This window comes from Bombina bombina, chromosome 2 (genome assembly GCF_027579735.1).
Source record: "Bombina bombina isolate aBomBom1 chromosome 2, aBomBom1.pri, whole genome shotgun sequence".
NCBI lineage: Eukaryota > Metazoa > Chordata > Amphibia > Anura > Bombinatoridae > Bombina > Bombina bombina.
Window position 1 is genome coordinate 961,213,299 of NC_069500.1, and position 20,936 is coordinate 961,234,234.

The window sequence follows — 20,936 nt, forward strand, 5'->3', positions numbered from 1 at the left end:
AATGGTGAATATCAAATTATATAAAAAAAAATTAAATCAAATAATTGTGTATTTATTAAAATCTTGGTTATTTAAAAGTATAGACTGGATTCTAGAGCTTTTCACAAATTATTTGTGCCAAACATGATTTATTTAACAGTGGGTTTGCACTGTGCATGCAAGCAGGGGCTATATAAAACAATGGCTGTACCATTATTATCTGACCTTTCCCAGAATATAGTACTTAGGTGTTTGTGTGTTCCTTTGTAAAGTTATGGTTAGGGATTTTATTTGTAAATATGCAACTAGAGATTATTGATCTTCTGAAATGAACACATTATTAGTGTGATCTCATAGTATTGTGCATGGTAGAATTTGCAAATCTAGGGCATAGAAAGTTGTTATAGGATTTTAATTATTCGTAGTATTTTGCTAGTGCTGTGTTTCAGTGAATGTACGTATATGTGTTGAATTTCAGGTTGATTCTGGTTGTTAAAAGTTTTTGCCAGCTGTTTTGTTTTGTGGAATGGACAGTTGGTTTTAAGTGTTCTCTAAGAGAATTATATGTTTTTATTTTTAGTAAATACATGTGGAAGGGTGCTGTATGAATGGAACATTGAATATTGAGGTGTATTTGATTTTGCATGATGTTGAGAATAGTATACTATGGAGTGCATGAATTGTCTTTTAGTTTGCTGTTATATTGTGTTTGTGGGACACATAGGGTGTTTCACACGAACAAAGGGGGAAGTATTGATGTATTTATGTGATTTGGGTGCTTGTTTTAAGTAAGAAAATGAACCTAAAATGTTTTTATTTTTCTATTTTGTTCTTGACACAATATTTGTATTTGCAGGATGAGATCATGAAGCTGTATCCAGAGAGTAAAAAACACTAACTGAATTATTTTTGAGTTTTTCATATTTTGGTAAAATCTGTACAGATAAAATTCCATAGTGCACTCTCCAAAAGATTGAAGATTGAATGCAAGTAAACCTTTTAAATAAAGAAATGCCTGGTGCCTAGGTGAAGAAAGAAAAAAAGAAGATAAAAGACCTTTTGTCAAGTTTGTTTTAACCACCATACTGCAGTAAAAGTTGCTGAACTATCTTTGGATCCATTCTTTGCTTTGCATGCTGGTACCAGTCCCAGAACTGGACTCTGGGTAATCTATGACTGTTTCCTATGATGTGTGTCTTGAGAACATTGTTGGAATTAAGGACCTGTTACTCTGTTACAGAGTCATTCACAGTTAAATTAGGGGAGTATTGTTTTAACTTATATATATGTTATATTGCTTGTTTTGTATTTTCTTGTAATTGTGTTATTTTTGTTGATCATATTAGTTATAAAAAGTCATATAGCTTTGTCTACAGAAAAGTATACCTTATTTGTATTAGTACACATTGTAGTTTATGTACTTAAACAAAGTAACCCTCTAGATAAGTGTAACTCTAAACCTTGCAGTATTGTAACCTATTGAATGGCCCACTGAGTATAGAGAATATGTTTGTACCTGTATAGTTGAAAGAAAATGCTGCAATATATCAGAATATTCTAGACCCTTCACCATTGTAGAAAACAGAAGGCTCACCCTTGTTTTTGGGAATAGTATAATTATAGTTATATTGATGGTATATTTTCTACCAACAATGGCTCTTATTGGATCTGTGTTATGAAAGCAAATGTATTTTGTCCCTTTATTAATTGGTATGGTATCTGCAATTTGAATTTTGTAATTCCAGATGTTTGTCAGTGAAAGGAATTATATTAACATGAAAATGTGTTTACCTTTAAAAGATTTTGCAGTTTTAATAATGTTATGATTGTATTCTTTCCTCATACAGGAGTGTGAGAGAATTTAGGTTGCATAAAATAATTAGTAAACTAGTAGTGTTTATATCAGATGAGACTGCTGACTATTAAGATCATAGTTGAAGAATTATAAACATTACATATAGTAGATTTGGCAGAATAATGGAACCCTAGGTTATTTTATTTGTTTTAGTAGTTCAAAGAGAAAGTGTGAAGAAATTCATTTTAAAGAAAATATTTTTATTGACTGTTTTACTTTTCATTTTTGTTGCAAGGCAGGCCTTAGCATAAGTTACTTAGCATAGCCATACAGTCTCTTGATGAAGTCTAGCAGTTTTTACTTGCTCAGTATTTATGTTTAAAGTATTATTTAAATTGTATAGAGAAGCTGTGAGTTATTCTCTGTAAAAGTTTCAATGCATTTTGTTTGCATTATATATCCACAATGTTTTCCTGGTTTTAAATGATATAGGATAAGTTAAGCTATTAAAGGAATTGTGATGCTTACAAAAAGGTGAAACAAGTTTTATTTGGACATAATTGTGATTGTATCAGGGTGTGTGCTCATCTTGTGCTGTTTTGTTTCCTTCTTAGACTCCTTCTGACTTGAGTGTCTGCTTGCTATGAGGATCCACTGGCTTTCCTTGTCTACCCCATAAACAAACCATCGGACATCCAGCATCTACCTGCAGAAGAACACTGGACAAGCACCCCTACTGCAAATGGACTATGGTATTGAAGCAGAGTGTCTGAGGAAGGTGGAGCTCTAAGAGGAAAAAGACTGTTCTTAGTGATCAGAGGCCACCCAGAGACACTTGTGCTGTACACATGTCATGTGTCACTGTGGAGAATGTACAGAGCAAGAAACTGTCAGAAATATTGGGGGGGGTGCTAGCAATGCAGGTTGAGAAATAAAGATGAAGTGTTGTTTGGGGGTAGATAGGGGGATGGTTGGGTCTTTGTGTAGATAGACAAGTAGTTTGAGGATGCTGGGAGGTAAACGGAGAGTATTGGAGGGGCCATACCTATGTACAGTGACCAATTGTGCCCTATAAAATTATAACAATAAATGTGAATACATTTCTCTACAGTATTCTCACAAAGATTCTTGTTATACCAAAGTATTAGACTTATATTGTTGTTAAAGGTTTATTTACTAATTTCCTGTGCTTTTCTTTTTATGTTATTCTGTTAGAATAAAAGAGTGATATGTTAGGATATGTTAGCCTTACCGACGCCATCTTGTTTTAGTTGCAATTTTGTCTTAGGCATCCATCTTGTCTAAGAAAGGTTTATTATAACAGTTTATTATGTAGTGAGAAAGATGTAGATGTTATGAATCTTTGTATAGCTAGAATGGCCTTGTGTATGTTCCTGGCGAGGTGCTTGGAAGCCGTTATCTCTATAAGATGCCCACACGGCTTTGCTTTGGGCTGGGCTGTGGGCCCAGATGTACCTTTATTATGGTTATAGAAACATTTCTTCTCAAAACTCTATTTTATCAAATTGTACTAATGAGCTTATTAGTTAGTGTCGGCGATGTTGAGGAATGGTAGTTTGAGAGTTAATACCTTTATTATAGACTTAAAATTAGTGCAGTTTAGGGGTTAATAGGTTTAGTTTGTGTCGGCGATGTCGGGGAACTGCGGTTTTTGGGGTTAATAAATTTATTTAATTATTTAGTTAGTGTTGGCGATGTGGGGGCAGCGTTTAAGGGATTAATAGGTTTAGGTAGTGTTAGTGATGTGGGGGGACAGCAATTTAGGGGTTAATAGCTTTATTTAGTGGTGACATGGGTGGCGGCGGCGGTTTTACATAATTTTGTTTCGGCAATCGCTGGAACATTAGTTAGAAATAACGATTCGGTCCGTAATAAAGTTGCGGTCCGACAATAATAATAATTCGGGAACGGTTTCGAATGCATGCGAATTTCAAAATTCGGAAAGACACAAATAAATTCCGAAACCGAATTACCGACACATATCAAATTATTACGAATGTCTCAAACCAAATTTTTTTAGGTAAAAGAGCTATTTAATTTAGGACAATGCCCTTCAAAAGGCCGTTATTAAAATAAAAATACTAATCTACAAAAAAAAACACCCCAAAAAAGAAAAAAAAAAAAACCTAACACTTACCCCAGAAAATGTACTCACCGTTCCGGAAGTCCGGAAGACCAGGCGGAGCAAAGTCTTCATCCAGGTGGCGAAGATCTTCTTCCAGGATGACACCATCTTCTATCTTCTTCCTGGAGGTGCAGGACAACCAATAGGATTTAAGCAGCTCTCATCCTATTGGCTGATTTGAATATTTAAGCCAATAGGAATGCAATGGTACCCCAATATAAAAAGGGTACCTTGCATTCAAGCTTCAGTGTGCGGGAGACGATCAGATGAAGAGAAGGATCCATGTCAATAAAGACGGTCGCCACTGAAGAGGACCAGCACTCCAGATGACGATCAGCGCTCCAGATCCGCACATCGCCGAAGACTGCTCCACACCTCTGGGAAGAAGATAGAAGATGGTACCACCCTGGAAGAAGATCTTCGCTGCCTGGATGACGACTTTGCGTCCCCTGGACTTCCAGAATTTAGGAATGGTGAGTACATTTTCTGGGGTTAGTGTTATGGGTTTTTTTTTGGGGGGGGTGTTTTTTTTGTAGTTTAGGGCTTATTTTATTTTAATGGGCACAAAAGAACTGAATGTCCTTTTAAGGGCAATGCCCATACATATGCCCCTTTAGGGGCAATGGGTAGCTTAGGGTTTTTTTTACTTATTTTTTGGTTGGGGGATTTGTAATTTTTGTAGGTAACAATGTTGTTTAGCTGAGGGCAATGCCCTACAAAATGCCCTTTTAAGGGCTATTGGTAGTTTATTGTTAGGTTAGGGGGGAATTTTATTTTGGGGAGGCTTTTTTGTTTTTATAGGGCTATTAGTTTAGGTGTAATTTTTGTTATTTTTGATAATTTCGTTTATTATTTTTTGTAATCTTTGCTTTTTTATTTTTTGTAATTTTAGTAATTGTTTGTTTTGGTAATGTTAGATTTTTTTTATTTTTTCGTAGTGTTATTTTTTTTTTTTTCTTAAAATAGTTATGTTAGGTTTATTTATATTTTAATCTTAGTATTTATTTATTTTAAGATAGTTTTATTGTAAATGTAATTTAAAGTATAGGGGATAGTTAGGTTTAGGGGTTAATAGTTGAATTTAGTGTGTTGTGATGTGGGGGTGCGGCAGTGTAGGGGTTAATAGTTTTATTACAGTTGTAGCGATGTGGGGCCCTGCCATTTAGGGGTTAATAGATTTTTTTATAGTAGTAGCGATATGGGGGGCCGGCAGTTTAGAGGTTAATAGGTTTATTTAGGTGTTAGCGATGGTGGGGGGCAGCGGTTTAGGGGTTAATAACTTTTTTTAGTGTTGGTGATGTCAGGGGGAGGTGGATTAGCGGTATTTAGACTAGTAGTTTCTGTTAGGGTGTTAGGTTTTTACATAACTTTCTTTTCCCCATAGACATCAATGGGGAATGCGTTATTGCGATCGCCATTCCACGATCGCAGGTGTTAGTTTTTTTCTAACACTTTCTCTCCATTTTTGTCTATGGGGGAAAACGTGCACAAGCACGACAAGTCAGGCCTTGAGTTTTGTGCGGTATGGAGTTTATCGCACCATATCCCAAAACAAAAGAAGGTTTTTTAGTAACTTGTAATGGCAGCGCTATGAGACTGCAATACCACTAATTTTTTTGCGTTATTTACGCACTTGGTTTAGCACACAACTTGTAATCTTGGTGTATGTGTTTAAACCCTACAAAGGGGTTAATCACAAAGTCTCATTGGGGACCTGCAAAGTACTGCTGATCCTGAGTAGAAACTGACACTGATCCAATCTGCAGCACTAGTCGCACAGCTTTGTGGGGGTAAAAGACATACAATTACAGCTATAAAAGTAGAGTGCAAAATTGCACTTATGCGACATTGATATTTGCGATCCACTCATAATACGAGCGCATGCAATTGTGTGTTGGTATTTGAAGTGTAGCACAATGCGAACATCCACATTGCTAGGAAGCTATGCACTCAATAGAGCAAGCTTCTATAGGCTCCAATGGGAGCCCTTGTTCTCATCCCATGAGACATGTAAAAACCGCGATGTAAAGTCACTTTTCAGTGCTGTTTTTTTTCTCTAACATCCCACACCCACCACTTTAACCCCTTTTAACTGCTTAGTGCAGTTTGTTTAATACACACTACATTTTTTTTGGGGGGGGGGGCATTAAGAAAATTAACCAGAGGTCTGACCTCTGGTTAATTTTCGGATCACTAATTGCTACGGCGAGCTTCCGTTAGCAATAACCAAGCACTTGTAATGGTTGGTTGTTTATCGCACAGCCGCATACAGTCAAATTTACCCATTTACTGGCGGGCAAAAAATTAGCGCTAAAAAACTAAGGCATAGATTTGGAGTTTGGCGGTAGATGGGCTGTTAACGCTACGCGGGCTTTTTTCTGGCCGCACCATAAAATTATCTCTGGTATCGAGAGTCCAAAAAAATGCTGCGTTAGGCTCCAAAAAAGGAGCGTAGAGCATTTTTACCGCAAATGCAACTCTCAATACCAGAGTTGCTTACGGACGCGGCCAGCCTCAAAAACGTGCTCGTGCATGATTCTCCCATAGGAAACAATGGGGCTGTTTGAGCTGAAAAAAAACCTAACACATGCAAAAAAGCAGCGTTCAGCTCCTAACGCAGCCCCATTGTTTCCTATGGGGAAACACTTCCTACGTCTGCACCTAACACTCTAACATGTACCCCGAGTCTAAACACCCCTAACCTTACACTTATTAACCCCTATTCTGCCGCCCCCGCTATCGCTGACCCCTGCATATTATTATTAACCCCTAATCTGCCGCTCCGTAAACAGCCGCAACTTACATTATCCCTATGTACCCCTAATCTGCTGTCCCTAACACCGCCGACCCCTATATTATATTTATTAACCCCTAACCTGCCCCCCACAACGTCGCCGCCAGCTACTTACAATAATTAACCCCTAATCTGCCGACCGCAAAGCGCCGCCACCTACGTTATCCTTATGTACCCCTAATCTGCTGCCCCTAACACCGCCGACCCCTATATTATATTTATTAACCCCTAATCTGCCCCCCTCAACGTCGCCGACACCTGCCTACACTTATTAACCCCTAATCTGCCGAGCAGACCTGAGCGCTACTATAATAAAGTTATTAACCCCTAATCCGCCTCACTAACCCTATCATAAATAGTATTAACCCCTAATCTGCCCTCCCTAACATCGCCGACACCTAACTTCAAACATTAACCCCTAATCTGACGACCGAATCTCGCCGCTATTCTAATAAATGTATTTTAATACTAACACCCCCCTAAGTTAAATATAATTTAAATCTAACGAAATTAATTAACTCTTATTAAATAAATTATTCCTATTTAAAGCTAAATACTTACCTGTAAAATAAATCCTAATATAGCTACAATATAAATTATAATTACATTGTAGCTATTTTAGGATTAATATTTATTTTACAGGCAACTTTGTAATTATTTTAACCAGGTACAATAGCTATTAAATAGTTAAGAACTATTTAATAGTTACCTAGTTAAAATAATAACAAAATTACCTGTAAAATAAGTCCTAACCTAAGTTATAATTAAACCTAACACTACCCTATCAATAAATTAATTAAATAAAATACCTACAATTACCTACAATAAAACCTAACACTACATTATCAATAAATAAATTAAATACAATTTCTACAAATAACTACAATTACATAAACTAACTAAAGTACAAAAAATAAAAAAGAACTAAGTTACAAAAAATAAAAAAATATTTACAAACATAAGAAAAATATTACAACAATTTTAAACTAATTACACCTACTCTAAGCCCCCTAATAAAATAACAAAGACCCCCCAAAATAAAAAAATTCCCTACCCTATTCTAAATTAATAAATTTAAAAGCTCTTTTACCTTACCAGCCCTGAACAGGGCCCTTTGCGGGGCATGCCCCAAGAAAATCAGCTCTTTTGCCTGTAAAAAAAAACATACAATACCCCCCCCAACATTACAACCTACCACCCACATACCCCTAATCTAACCCAAACCCCCCTTAAATAAACCTAACACTAAGCCCCTGAAGATCTTCCTACCTTGTCTTCACCTCAACAGGTATCACCGATCTGTCCTGGCATCCGGTGCTGAAGAGGTCCAGAAGAGGCTCCAAAGTCTTCCTCCTATCCGGCAAGAAGAGGACATCCGGACCGGCAAACATCTTCATCCAAGCTGCATCTTCGATCTTCTTCCATCCGGTGCGGAGCGGGTCCATGTTGAAGCATCCGACGCGGATCCATCCTCTTCTTCCGGCGTCTCCCGACGAATGACGGTTCCTTTAAGGGACGTCATCCAAGATGGCGTCCCTCGAATTCCGATTGGCTGATAGGATTCTATCAGCCAATCGGAATTAAGGTAGGAATATTCTAATTGGCTGATGGAATCAGCCAATCAGAATCAAGTTCAATCCGATTGGCTGATCCAATCAGCCAATCAGATTGAGCTCGCATTCTATTGGCTGATCAGAACAGCCAATAGAATGCAAGCTCAATCTGATTGGCTGATTGGATCAGCCAATTGGATTGAACTTGATTCTGATTGGCTGATTCCATCAGCCAATCAGAATATTCCTACCTTAATTCCGATTGGCTGATAGAATCCTATCAGCCAATCGGAATTCAAGGGACGCCATCTTGGATGACGTCCCTTAAAGGAACCGTCATTCGTCGGGAGACGCCGGAAGAAGAGGATGGATCCGCATCGGATGCTTCAACATGGACCCGCTCAGCACCGGATGGAAGAAGATCGAAGATGCAGCTTGGATGAAGATGTTTGCCGGTCCGGATGTCCTCTTCTTGCCGGATAGGAGGAAGATTTTGGAGCCTCTTCTGGACCTCTTCAGCACTGGATGCCAGGACAGATCGGTGATACCTGTTGAGGTGAAGACAAGGTAGGAAGATCTTCAGGGGCTTAGTGTTAGGTTTATTTAAGGGGGGTTTGGGTTAGATTAGGGGTATGTGGGTGGTGGGTTGTAATGCTGGGGGGGGTATTGTATGTTTTTTTTTACAGGCAAAAGAGTTGAATTTCTTGGGGCATGCCCCGCAAAGGGCCCTGTTCAGGGCTGGTAAGGTAAAAGAGCTTTTAAATGTATTAATTTAGAATAGGGTAGGGAATTTTTTTATTTTGGGGGTCTTTGTTATTTTATTAGGGGGCTTAGAGTAGGTGTAATTAGTTTAAAATTGTTGTAATATTTTTCTTATGTTTGTAAATATTTTTTTATTTTTTGTAACTTAGTTCTTTTTTATTTTTTGTACTTTAGTTAGTTTATGTAATTGTAGTTATTTGTAGAAATTGTATCTAATTTATTTATTGATAGTGTAGTGTTAGGTTTTATTGTAGGTAATTGTAGGTATTTTATTTAATTAATTTATTGATATGGTAGTGTTAGGTTTAATTATAACTTAGGTTAGGACTTATTTTACAGGTAATTTTGTTATTATTTTAACTAGGTAACTATTAAATAGTTCTTAACTATTTAATAGCTATTGTACCTGGTTAACATAATTACAAAGTTACCTGTAAAATAAATATTAATCCTAAAATAGCTACAATGTAATTATAATTTATATTGTAGCTATATTAGGATTTATTTTACAGGTAAGTATTTAGCTTTAAATAGGAATAATTTATTTAATAAGAGTTAATTAATTTCGTTAGATTTAAATTATATTTAACTTAGGGGGGTGTTAGTATTAGGGTTAGACTTAGCTTTAGGGGTTAATACATTTATTAGAATAGAGGCGAGATTCGGTCGTCAGATTAGGGGTTAATGTTTGAAGTTAGGTGTCGGCGATGTTAGGGAGGGCAGATTAGGGGTTAATACTATTTATGATAGGGTTAGTGAGGCGGATTAGGGGTTAATAACTTTATTATAGTAGCGCTCAGGTCCGCTCGGCAGATTAGGGGTTAATAAGTGTAGGCAGGTGTCGGCCACGTTGAGGGGGGCAGATTAGGGGTTAATAAATATAATATAGGGGTCGGCGGTGTTAGGGGCAGCAGATTAGGGGTACATAAGGATAACGTAGGTGGCGGCGCTTTGCGGTCGGCAGATTAGGGGTTAATTATTGTAGGTAGCTGGCGGCGACGTTGAGGGGGGCAGATTAGGGGTTAATAAATATAATACAGGGGTCGGCGGTGTTAGGGGCAACAGATTAGGGGTACATAAGGATAACGTAGGTGGCGGCGCTTTGCGGTCGGCAGATTAGGGGTTAATAAGTGTAGGTAGCTGGCGGCGACGTTGTGGGGGGGCAGGTTAGGGGTTAATAAATATAATACAGGGGTCAGCGGGGTTAGGGGCAGCAGATTAGGGGTACATAAGTATAACGTAGGTGGCGGTCGGCAGATTAGGGGTTAAAAAAATTTAATCGAGTGGCGGCGATGTGGGGGGACCTCAGTTTAGGGGTACATAGGTAGTTTATGGGTGTTAGTGTACTTTAGGGTACAGTAGTTAAGAGCTTTATGAACCGGCGTTAGCCCAGAAAGCTCTTAACTCCTGCTTTTTTCCTGCGGCTGGAGTTTTGTCGTTAGAGCTCTAACGCTCACTTCAGAAACGACTCTAAATACCGGAGTTAGAAAGATCCCATTGAAAAGATAGGATACGCAATTGACGTAAGGGGATCTGCGGTATGGAAAAGTCGCGGCTGAAAAGTGAGCGTTAGACCCTATTTTGAGTGACTCCAAATACCGGTGGTAGCCTAAAACCAGCGTTAGGAGCCTCTAACGCTGGTTTTCACGGCTAACGCCAAACTCTAAGGGCTCCATGTACTAAGCAGTCAATTCATCCGTCATTGTAGACGCGGATAAACTCGCCGTTACTCGCCGCGGGCGAAATGGTGTCCGCTGTCGCTATGTACTAATATTCCCCCAATAAATAGACAAGTCTAGCCCGCCGCGAGCAGTTGCGGATTGTTGATAAATTTGACGCCTCGCTCGCCGCGACTAAGCTGATGTACTTAACTTTCAGTTGAATTGTCTGGCCAATTATTAACACGTGACATGCAAGGTGTCACGAACATCATAGTAGTCGCGGGAATAGAATTTTGCTCCTATAAAAGTTCAACTTATCTAAACAACTTTATTATTGTTCAAAATTTTTTGAAGAGTGATAACAGAGCGTTATTTTTGTAATATTTATTTACAATTTGGATATGGCTTCATCTGGATCTGATAATATATAAATATTAATATAAAAATAATTATAAAGATTGACAACTATACAATACAAATTTAAATAGATTACTCTTTAATTACAGTCGACAAATTGGGCGCAATTTATGTACATGGAAATGAGAGACAAATTAGACGCCAGTTATGCTGTAAGTACAATGCTGATATTACTGCCTTTTATATATGTCTAGACTGGCGTCTAGATTGACTTTCCTATTGTTTTGTACCTTGCCCGCCACCTAAAAGGTGGCGAGGCAAAAATAACGAGGTGGGAGCGGAAATTGTAGCGAGCGGACAAATAGATTTTTTAGTACATTCGTTTTTTGGCGAGTTGGTGGTCAAATGTGTCTAATTACAGTGAAAAATGGAGCGGTAGCGAGGTTTGGCGGATAAGTACGCTCGCAATTTTAAAGATGCGAGTTTTAACATAATTGACGGCTTTGTACATATCAGTTTGCGAATTTTGACGCGAGATTTGTTGCGGGTAGCTCGCTGACTGCTTAGTACATGGAGCCCTAAATCTAGGCCTAAATATTTAAAGAATACATTTTTATAAATTTTTATAAATGAAATCTTATACTTTGAAACAATAGAAATTATCCTTTTGCAAGTTTATAGGAATTTAAAAATATACATTACTCTATAGCATACAGTTAGAGCTATAATGCAATGACTCATTTATAAATATTTATTTTTTGACTTAGTCCTTTTTACTTATACATCACATGTTTATGATCATAGTTCCTGTGAAGCAATATATTTACTTTTTTCTATCAGTGTACTTTAAAAATTGCCTTGAATTTTAAAAAGGTGGTAATTCCTTTGAACTTTCTATTTATATAATTATAGAAAAGGGTGCTGATTTAAAGGGCTTGATCTTTTTGCCTTTGAAATGCTGAAATATGATTACTTTTATAGTATTCTTACTATGAGGAAAGTTAGTCTACATTATTATGTCATGTATCTGTATCCCACAGACTGTTTCTCCACTGCAGCAATGACTGTGATTAGCGGAACCCCCACTGCTTGCAGATGGAATGAGCCTGTGTGATAAGCCAATCTGCCTTTCTCTTTTGCTTCAGATCAGTTTAGGAGCTAAGGGAAATCTCTTCTTCACAGGAAACCCAAGTGGGAGCCATTTTAAGCAAGTGTGAAGGAAATATTGGGGTAATTACCAAACACATGTAGGGGGTCTTAAGCTGTTAACTGTTTTGAGAATAGATTTAGAAATTTGTTTACCAGATTAGTTGATCCTCAGTCTGAAGTCTGATTTTTAAATCATTTCTGGGTTGGAAAGAGAGTTAAAATTGTGTATATTATTTAAAGTTCCCATAAATATTTTCAAAACAAAAGTGACTGCTAATATTGTGTTTATTTTTTCCATTGTAATATACTGTATCTCTATATTTAGGTGAGATTTTATTTATCATTATCTATATCTATCATCTATCTATCTATCTATCTATCTATCTATTAATCTATCAATCTATAATATGGCATATTTTGATTTTGTGCTGCCCTAGGCACTCAAAATTCAGCCTGTTTTTAGTCATTATATGTTTTGGTCTGTGTTTAACCTTTTTTTTATTTTTCATGTGACACTATTAGCATGTCATGTGACACAATGCTCTATAGCATTTTTTAAACCTCCAATGCACATAGATTTTTTTTTAACTGTATCTGTTTTCTTTTAAGCATCATAAGCAGACACATCATTTTTAAATGTATTTTTTTTTACAATGCAGGCATATGGAATATAATACTCATTGGTGTAAATGGGTGAAGAACAGTAAACAATTACTTTGGAGTCCTACTCAGTATAAACACAGTAAACTGTGATGAATGTTTTTGCTACAAGATGCAGCCCCTGAGTCTTATAGTGTTGCTTTTCTGCACACGCCGCTTCTGTCTTTTGCAACATTGACACGTGGTGTCAATGGAAACCCATTTTTTTTTATGTGCACAGGAACACGGCTTCTTTTAAATGTGCACACTTGAGTAAGCGCCACCTGGTTGAATCTGTTAGCAGTTGAGGTAGTGAGCTTTAGTTATAAGTCTTTGGTGATATTTAAAGTGGCTTCAGGACCAAAAAGTGCCATGTTCAATTTTTGGTTAAGAAAAGTAATTTAAAGCGTCAACAGTGTTTCTAAAAGGTGGCTTTTAGAAAAATCTGACATGTTTTATAGAGGTATAGAAAAATATTTATTTTAAAAAACTATTCTTGAATTAGTAATATGTCCAAAAAGGAATAATTTATTGTTCATAGATGTACTGATTTTGATGCATATACACACATACAAAACACTTAACTCATATTCCTGTCTTAAAACCATCATATTCTGGATCTAGACCACTCATAACAAGTATGGTGCATAAATATGAACATTTCCTTGTATGAGAAGAACCTTGGAATCTAAAATACTAGCTTCGGCTTTAGCGCTGTAGGTCTAACGCGGGGTCGGGTAATTTTATAATCATTTTTATTCATATTTTTTAGTATTTTATATGTAATATTTCAATTACATGCATTGAAGTAAGCAATTCTTCATGTGTGCTAACCTGACCATGTTTGTCCTAATTTCTGAACCCCGATTACTCATATTTTACATTCTTTTTTCTTCACATAGAAAATAATGTACATTTTATTATTAAATATTTTTACATTTTATATGTTTATATATATATATATATATATATATATAAAATGATATATATATATATATATATATATGATAATGTTATTGTAAAATAAATATCCATACATACACATATTTAGACATGTTTAGACAATGAGGCCTCTTTATCAAGCCGTCAACCGCAAATATTCTGGAATTCCACAGCTTAATTGTTGCAAGCTTTATTCAACCTATTTATCAAAGCCTACAGACCGGCAAAAGTTGAAATTTGTGACGTAACACGACCCGCCGGTCTCAATCCGACACAGATCGCTGCTTACGTCATTGCAGATGTTCTGAATACAAATTTGGCACTATCTGACACCGTTTGCCATTTATCGAATTTCTAACAGGTACGCTCGCCACTATTCCGGCCCAGCATACCTTGTTTTCAATCCTCTACCCTGGAGGCCGCGGATGCCATAGGAATCAATGGGAGTCTGAAAGCAGTGAAAGCTTATGTTCAAAGCTGCCAGATATCCCATTGATTTCTATGATAGAAAACAAATTACGTTTACACCTAACACCCTAACAAAACCCCCGAGTCTAAACACCCCTAATCTTCCGCCCCAACATCACCGCAACCTAAATAAAGTTATTAACCACTATCCCGCCTCTCCCGGACCCCGCCGCAACCTAAATAAACGTATTAACCCCTAAACCTCTAGCCTCCCACATCACCACCACTTACTAAACCTATTAACCCCTATCCCGCCACTCCCGGACCCCGCCGCAACTGTAATAAAATTATTTACCCCTAAACCCCTGGCCTCCCACATCACTACCATTAACTAAACATATTAACCCCTAAACCGCCAGCCCCCCACATTGCCATAAACTATATTAAGCTATTAACCCCTAAACCTAACAACCCGCTAACTTTACATTAAAATTACAACATCCCTATCTTATAATAAATTAAAACTTACCTTTAGAATTAAAATAAACTGTTAAACTATTAATTAACCTACCCTAACTATTATACTCAAATTACATTAAACTATATTAAAATATTAATTAACCTAACCTAACTATTATACTAAAATTACATTAAACTACCAATTAAATTAACTATATTACAAATTTAAAAACCTAACTCTACTCAAATTATTGAAATCTACAATTAAAAATTACTAAGTTACAAAAAAGAAAAAACTCTAAGTTACAAAAAAAAAGAAAAACCACATTATCAAAAATAAAAAACAATGACACCTAATCTAATAGCCCTATCAAAATAACCCCCCCGCAAAAAAAAAACCTAGCCTACAATAAACTACCAATGGCCTTTTTAAAAAAAAATAAAAAAAAAATACAACAGTAAAACCCACCACCCACACAACCAACCCCACCAAATAAAAAACCTATCTAAAAAAAACTAAGCTCCCCATTGCCCTGAAAAGGGCATTTGTATGAGCATTGCCCTTAAAATGGTATTTAGCTCTTTTACTGCCCAGACCCTACTCTAAAAATAAAACCCACCCAAAAAACCCTTAAATAATCCTAACACTAACTCCCAACAATCCACTTACAGTTTTCAAAGACCGGACATCCATCCTCATCCAAGCGACAAATGTCCTCATAGAAGCCAGCAGAAGTCTTCATCCAAGTGGGCCGAAGTCCTCATCAAAGGCAGCAGAAGTCTTCATCCAGACGGCATCTTCTATCTTCATCCATCCGGCGCAGAGCAGATCCATCTTCAAGACAGGCGGCTCGGAGCATCCTCTTCTTTCGAAGGTCGCTGTAGAATGAAGTTTCCCTTTAAGGTACGTCTTCCAAGATGGCGTCCCTTACATTCCGATTGGCTGATAGCATTCTATCAGCCAATAGGATTTAAAGGGGAAAAAATCCTATTGGCTGTTGCAATCAACCAATAGGATTGAGCTTTCATCCTATTGGCTGATCTGCCGGCTTCGATGAGGACTTCTGAGGCTTGGATGAGGATGGATGTCCGGTCTTTGAAAACTGTAAGTGGATCATCGGGGGTTAGTGTTAGGTTTTTTAAGGGTTTATTGGGTGGGTTTTATTTTTAGGTTAGGGACCTTGGGTATTACAAGAGCTAAATGCCCTTTTAAGGGCAATGCCTAGACAAATGCCCTTTTCAGGGCAATGGGGAGCTTAGGTTTTTTAGATAGGTTTTTATTTGGGGGGGTTGGTTGTGTGGGTGGTGGGTTTTACTGTTGGGGGGGTGTTTGTATTTTTTTTTACAAGTAAAAGAGCTGATTTCTTTGGGGCAATTGGTAGTTTATTGTAGGCTAGTTTTTTTTATTTTTGGGGGGCTTTTTTATTTTGATAGGGCTATTAGATTAGGTGTAATTGTTTTTTTTAATTTTTGATACTGTGGTTTGTTTGTTTTTGTAACTTAGTGTTTTTTATTTTTTGTAACTTAGTAATTTTTAATTGTAGATTTCAATAATTTGAGTAGGGTTAGGTTTTTAAATATGTAATATAGTTAATTTAATTGGTAGTTTAATGTAATTTTAGTATAATAGGGTAAGTTAATTAATATTAAGCTGGTGGTTTAGGGGTTAATAGGTTTAGTAAGTGGTAGTGATGTGGGAGGCCAGGGGTTTAGGGGTTAATACATTTATTTAGTCGCGGCGGGGTCTGGGAGCAGCGGGATAGGGGTTAAACATTTTAGTATAGTAGCGGTGTTTAGTGACAGGATATAAATATAGTTGGTTAAAAGCCGAATAGCAGCGAGATCAATGACTGTTAACAACAGTCCGCTGCTCATCGCCCTGTACTTGGTGTGCAGCTTTTTGCTGGCTTTTTTGATAAATATGGAGATTGTATTCAGGTCCGCGGCTGCAATGTTAAGTGATGTTAGGCGAGCATATTGGTGCCGGCGAATGCAGCTTAGTTGACGGCTTGATAGATAGGTCTCAATGTGGCAGATTATCTTATTGCAACATGGCCAATAGAACAGCAAAGAGGCCTATTTTCTTTGTGAAATAATAGATATTGCTCCACATTCAACTGTCCTCTTGCAGTATTTTTAACATGTATTGTATTAGGAGGTGACATTATGATAGATAGATAGATAGATACACACACACACATACAAACACACACTCATAGTTACATATACATATACACACACACTCACACACTCATACATACATATACGCTGCACCTGCAGCTCACTGGCTGTCTTTAAACAAGCCACAATTATTAAACATGTGAATCAGGCTGGAATGTGGCACAATTACATACAGAAAGAGAAGCAGTCTGCCAGGAATGTACAACAGCTCAGTGGCTTGTTCTATGGCCCGGTTATCACCTGGGAGTAGCTTCTTTTAGCCAAATTATGCTTTTCTCAGAGGAAAATTAAGTATATCAGTATGATGCTGCCTAATAAGGTCAGTCTAGCATTGAAATACCATGCAAATCTCCTATGAACAAGGAAAATAACAACCCAAAATGTTTGTTTCAGCCTCCTTTGGGCCTTGTCAGTGAAGTGCAGCCATATTCCTCTAAGCACATTGGGAAATGAGTCCACGTCTGGTTTCCCTTATCATCCTTAGGGAGACTTTCCACAGGGTTATAATACAAATACATACAGAAATAGAAGCAGTCTGCCAGGAACGAACAACAGCTCAGTGGCTTGTTCCATGGCCCGGTTACCACCTGGGAGCATCTTCTTTTTCACCCAATTGTGCCTTTCACAGAGGAAAACTTTCCTGAAGTCTATTAGTCTGATCCTGCATAACAAGGTCAGTCCAACGCCCAAATACTAGGCAATTCTCCTCTGAACAATGAAAATGAGAACCCCAGATGATCGTTTCGGCCTCCTTTAGGTCTCATCAGTGAGGTGCAGCCATATCCCTCTAAGCACATTAGGCAAGGAGTCCACGTCTGGTTTCTTCCATCACCCCAGGGTCATAATACAAATACATACATCGAGAGAAGCAGTCTGCCAGGAATGTACAACAGCTCAGTGGCTTGTTCTATGGCTCAGTTACCACCTGGGAGTAACTTCTCTGCCTGGTCTTTCGGGGCTGGACTGACCTTGTTAGGTGATATACTTCAGTAAAGTTCTATTAAAAGCACAATTGTGATAAAAGAAAGTACTCCCAGGCCATAGAAAAAGCCATTGAGCTGCTGTTTGTTCCTGGCAAACTGTTTCTCTTTCTGATTGTACTGTGGCACAATTAGAGTACTGGCCATTTTCTAAAATTACTATTCCCTTAAAGGGTTTATGCCCCTGTAAGCCAACATAGCTGCAGGAAAAGTCACTTCCAGCCAGTGAGCAGAGGATGCTTTAGTTTAAAATATTATTATTTATCTGTGGTAATCAAGAGGTTACATTTTAACTTAAATGTCAAGAAATGTATGTTTCAGTTCAAAACTAACCTCTGGATTGCCACAGATAGACAAAAAAGATGTGGTAATATCAGAACTTATTTTGTCTAAAGAAAGTCCCTCCTTGTACTGCTGCCAGCATCAGCAGCTTCAAGAGAGATTTGAGAGCAGCACTAACGGGTAATGGAAATTAGGCTTAGCCCATGATGCGAAGCGCAGCAATGCCTACAAACCTTTCCTGAGTCATCTAGAAACCCCCACAGAAATTGCCTCCCCTGGATCCACCAATGTTTCATAGGAAAACTAGTTTTAGAAAGCTCCTAATGAAGTGCTATCATGAAATCAGCTTGAGTTTGGTAAGGTTATTAGATTGTTTTAATAATGCAATAATTAATTAACTTGCAATATATGCAAAATGCTATTGTATTTGAAATGTAATTGTGAATGTCTCTCTATTATATATTATATTCTTTATATTGTCAAATAATAAAATCCTTTAATATACCATACTTTATTAAATCAATGCTGCCATTAGTCTGGGTTTTAAACCTGAATAAAGTAAGAGTTAAATGTAAGGTAATCCATCAAAGTTATTTGGACCCTCAAACAATGCATAACTCTCTTGCAACATGGGACACCAAATGAAAATAAACAGGCTAGATTTCTGTTTATTTGCTGCTTTGACGTGCTCATGCACGCTTTCCCCATAAACATCAATAAGGAGAAAGTGTTAGAAAAAAAACTAACACCTAAAGTGCGGAATGAAAAATCTCCGTAACGCAACCCCATTGATGTCTATGGGGAAAAAAGTTATGTTTAAACCTAAAACCCTAACATAAACCCCAAGTCTAAACACCACTAATCTGCTGCCCCCAACATTGCCAACACCTAAATAAAGTTATTAACCCCTAATCTGCCGCTCCCGACATTGTCGACACTAATAAAAGCTATTAACCCCTAATCCTCCGCTCCCCGACATCGCCTCCACTATGATAAAATTATTAACCCCTAAACCTCCGGCCTCCCACATCTCCGCCACTAAATAAACCTATTAACCCCTAAACCGCTGACCCCCCACAACGCAATACACTAAATTAAACTATTAACCCCTAAACTTAACACCCCCTAACTTTAAATTGAAATTACAATATAACTATATTTAAATAAATTAAAACTTGTGAAATAAAAATAAACCTAACATTAAACTATAAATTAACCTTACCTTACTATTCTAATAAAATAAAAAATGCTACCAATTAAAAAATCAAAATTACAAATTTAAAAAAGCCTAACACTATGAAAAAAATAAAAAAAATTAAAATTACAAAAAATAATAAACACTAAATTACAAAAAATAAAAAACACTAAGTTTACAAAAAATAATAAACAAAATTATCAAAAATAAAAATAATTACACCTATTCTATTATTAGCCCAATAACAATAAAAAAGCCCCCCAAAATAAAAACACCCCTAGCCTACAATAAATTACCTATAGCCCTTAAAAGGAACTTTTGCAGGGCATTGCCCTAAGTTAAACAGCTCTTTTACCTGTAAAAAAATAACAAAGTCCCCCCAACAGTAAAACCCCCCACACAACCAACCCCCCCCCCCAAAAAAAAAACTAGCTTTAAAAAAAAAATCTAAGCTACCCATTGCCCCTAAAGGGGCATTTGTATGGGCATTCAGCTCTTTTTCAAAAACCTAATCCCTAATCTGAAAAAAAAACAACCAAAAAATAAAAAAAAATACCTAACACTAACCCCAGAATATCTACTCACGGTTCCTGAAGTCCAGGCATCCATGTCCATCCAGGCAGCAAGAAGTCTTCATCCAGGCCATGACATCTTCATCCATCGTGGGGCGTCTTCTATCTTCATCCCGGTGGCACGGAGCGGCAAAGACATCCAGCGCAGAGCGTCCTCTTCATGCGGTCCCTGCCGTACTCTGAAGCTTCAATGCAAGGTAGCCGTTTCAAAATGGCGTACCTTGCATTCCTATTGGCTGATTTGATTCTTCAAATTCAAAACAGCCAATAGGATGAGAGCTACTGAAATTCTATTGGCTAATTTGAACAATAGATTTATTTAGTGGCAGAAATTTGGGAGGCCGGAGGTTTAGGGGTTAATAACTTTATTATAGTGTCGGCGAGCGGCAGAATAGGGGTTAAAAGCTTTATTATAGTGGCAGTGATTTCGAGGAGAGGTGGAATAGGGGTTAATAGCTTTATTATAGTGTTGGCGATATCGGGATCAGATTAGGGGTTAATACATTTATTTAATAGTCGTAATGTGGGTGGGCGGCAGATTAGAGTTTAATAACTTTATTTAATAGTAGTGATGTGGGTGGGCGGCAGGTTAGGGGTTAATAAGTTTAATTTAGTGTTTGCGTTGCAGGAGGGCAGTGGTTTAGGGGTTAATAGGTAGTTTATGGGTGTTAGTGTACTTTGTAACATTTTAGTTATGAGTTTCTGTGAAACATTTTTGTTGCACAAAATCCATAACTACTGGTCTCAGATGGCGGTATGGATCGTGTCGGTATAGGCTGTAACGCAAGCATTTTAGCTGGACCGCACAACCTGTAATACCGGCACTATGAAAATCCCATGCAAAAACATAATTTTTTTGAGTGCGGAATGGACATTGCGTTACAGGATAAAATGCTTGCGTTATAGCTATACTGACACGACTCGCAATAGCTGCGTTAGTGTTTTTACGCTAAAATTGTCATTTTTCCAGCGTTAAAAGCCATAATACAAAACTCGTAATCTAGGTGAACGTGATTTACAAGAACAACATCGGATGTGCTAATAAGATCTTTTAGCTCTTATTAGCACACCAGCTATTGTTC